The sequence below is a fragment of the Pteropus medius genome, unplaced genomic scaffold (assembly GCF_902729225.1).
Source record: "Pteropus medius unplaced genomic scaffold, Ma_sr-lr_union100, whole genome shotgun sequence".
Classification (NCBI taxonomy): Eukaryota; Metazoa; Chordata; class Mammalia; order Chiroptera; family Pteropodidae; genus Pteropus; species Pteropus medius.
The window spans coordinates 115,298-118,600 of record NW_024347864.1 but is presented as its reverse complement, the minus strand read 5'-3'; the positions used below and the strand labels follow the sequence as shown (position 1 = coordinate 118,600).

General features: G+C 35.2%; 1 pseudogene; it reads right to left on the bottom strand.

Annotated features, from left to right (window-relative positions):
• LOC120615710 (60S ribosomal protein L26-like) overlaps nucleotides 1–2,098 on the bottom strand; it is a 5,871-nt pseudogene extending 3,773 nt beyond the window's left edge.
• Nucleotides 2,099–3,303: the final 1,205 nt, after the last annotated feature.

Below are 3,303 nucleotides of genomic sequence, written 5' to 3'. Positions count from 1 at the left end.
TTTTTTTTTTTTTTTAAATCTAAGGAGATTTAAAAATTAAAAGCCATGAAAACAGTTAATGATTTCAGATGGGTTGTAAAATTCTACTAAAAGGCTAGAAATAGTCTACAGGTTTCTTTGGATGAAAAGGAAGGGTCTGTGGGAAAGATGGTCTCACATTCAGTTCGAGTCAGTCAATTCATTAAACGACAGAGTAACAAAACAAAGTTATGTCATTTTTCCCCCAATTGATGGTGAGTGTTTATTTTCTTTATTCATTTTTTCAATTGGTGGTTTGGCATCCTAGTAATCCTAGTAGACCTATCAGCTATAAATACACAGTTTGACTAAAGCTATTTATCAGTTACAGATACTCCATTTCAGAATACCATGCTTAATATTTTTAGTTAAGGAAATTAATGTATCCCTTGAAAATGAATATTAGTTTCTAAGTGTGGGATTCAATATATAAACAAACAAAATTTAAGTTTTAAAGAAGTATATAAAAAGAGTGTACCAATATATTTGAAGAATGAAGACACAGCAAAAGGGCAAGGACAGGTAGAATTTTAAGAATGAGCAACTTACAATGATGTTTAATTTTTCTGAACATTAAAACATGGGTTTTATGAGCAATAAAATTTCAAAGGAGGGCATTACCCAGGGAAATTATTGACCATGTGAAGTTAATGGACCTCTTCCTTGCCTTGGGCTATGAAACCTTTTAGCTAGTCATCCATCAATCTTGGAAAATGCCTATACCAGGATCATTAATGTGTAAGAAAGTTGAGAAAAGAGTGATGTAAGAATAAAAAAGATACAAAAAGGATAGGAAGTTTACATCTAAGGAGTCATCGCTAGGAATTACAGAAATGTTCTATCAAGCTAGTATATTCTCTCTCTCTCTCTCTCTCTCTCTCTCACACACACACACACAACACATCACACACACACATCCATTTTCATAACATTCTTTCTTTATAACTTTGAGATCTATACAAATAAGAAAAAAAATTACTCAAAGAAAAATAACTTCTTAACATCACTTTACCAAAATGCAAATTAAATTATTTAGACTAAGTTAGTCTTAAGAAATGTTCAGGCATTTGGCAGAGCAGGGAAAGGGGAGGTAGGAAGGGATGCAAGGAGAGGAGGAGAACTTGGGAGAGAAATGTGGCTCTTGGTAAAGAGGGAAGCAGCAAGCTAGGGTGCACACTCTAGCCAGCATCATATCAGAGTTTGTTCTCCATCACTATGTTGTTGAGACAGTGTGATGTAACATTAGGAACTGAAGGGACTAATCTTACCTTGCCTGCTACATTTTTCTGGGTTGCAATGATCTGTGTTTATTTTTAATAAGCGGTTAAGTATTCTACTTTAATAAGCCATTTTGGGAGCATAAAAATGCATGACACCACCATTTTCAAATCATCTATGCAGGTCCGCCTGAAAATTCCAAATGGCATTCAGAACACCCCCCCTTTTCTTTGAATTAGGAAACATTTAAAACTTTTATTCATAAAATTAATCAAAATAGCAAAAGTAGATTTACAAAGCCACATATCAATAACAAAACAGAAAAGAAACAAAATATTCCAGAGACATCTTGAAAAGTTTCAAAGGAATACAAAGCAGGCAAAACTACAGTTAAACTGTGGTTGCACAACCAGTTATATTCATTCCTGCATTTTCTCAAAAAGTTCATCTTATATTTGCCTTTCTCTTTTCCAACTTGTCGAGATTTGCCATTCCGTTCAAGAATTTTTTCCCAATGTTTGTCCAGTGTTAGACTGGTGATAACCACCTTGCTCGGATGAATGCCCACATGGACGGTTGTGCCATTAGCCTTCTCACATTGCACCTGCTCAATGCAAATGATATATTTCTTTCTGTACACCTCAACTACCTTGCCTATTTGCTGACCTTTGTAGTGTCCTTGAACCACCTGGAACTCATCATCCTTGTGGATGGACATGGAGAGCACATTGTACTTCTGCTACAGCTCCTTGGATAGTGGGGACTTGATCTTCCAGCACACGTGTGAGGGGGCATCGAAGTGGCCTTTGAGGATTTTGCTGTGGTCTGAGGTCACGAAGGAGTTGAACTGTATGGTGACCATCTGGCGTTGGAAGTGCTCAGACGATCCAGAATACTCCTTAAAGTATTTATTTCCCATGTTTTAGATTTAATGTTTTATGTTGAATGGAAAAAATTAACCTAATAAGAATTATTATTAAATTGCAAAACTAAAATACAGAATAACTGCATTTTAGTTTTGCAATTTAATACTACTACTACTACTACTACTACTACTACTAATAATAATAATAGTAATAATAATAGTTATTATTATTAAAGCAATATAATTATTTAAGCAATAATTATTATAATTATTAAAGCAATAATAATTATTAAAGCAAAAATAACAGTTTTTATTGTCATTTACAATAGGCATATGATCGTGCCAAAAAATACCAAAGGCATATAAAACACGATACTTGCCCTCAGGCAGCTCAGAATATGTTTTAGTAGAAATGATTTACATCCATAAAATAATGATGGTATGCTAATATTGGGAATGCATGATATACTATAGAAATTGAAAGTAGAGGGAGGTGAGTGAAGACGGAGGAGATGGTGCTTGTGTTGCACTGGATGATGAGAGGAATTTGAGTCTCTAGAGGAAGGAGAAGGGATTCTACTAAAAGGCTAGGATGAGTAAAAGTACAGCAGTTTATATTTGTGGGGATAGTATGGACACCTGACTGACCAGTGCCAATTGTGTGTGTAGAAAAGTAAAAAGAAGTAAGGTTAGAAAGGTAAGTCTAGGCAATATGAATTAGTTGAAAGAGTACATGACAGTGCTTAGAACCTTGCAACCTGAAGTCATGCCCAGAGTGCCAAATACAGGTTGGTTGTGATGTTTTGACAGTCGTCGCCCGCCCTGAGTCTCAGTTTTCCCATCTGTAAAATACATGTTTGTTGAGGATTAAATAAAAACATGTGAGCTTGTAAATGTCTGCACAATTATCATGATTATGGAAAACTGGCATTAGAGCAGAAGTACTGAGACTCTATGTGGTGAGACATTTGCTGAGGTGGAAAGCAGCATAATTACAGTAGCCCTTAACAAATTACTCCTGTTGATGATAGTCAAGACAAACTGGCTAGATGAAGACTAAACCCAGGAAAGCTAATCATGAAACTACTGCAGAAGTCTCAGGCTGACATATGAAATTATGGATTATGGCAATAGGAAAGGAATAAAAGAAGGTTTGACTCTAAGTTATGGAATATTTGCCATCGTTTTGGTTTTTATTATGG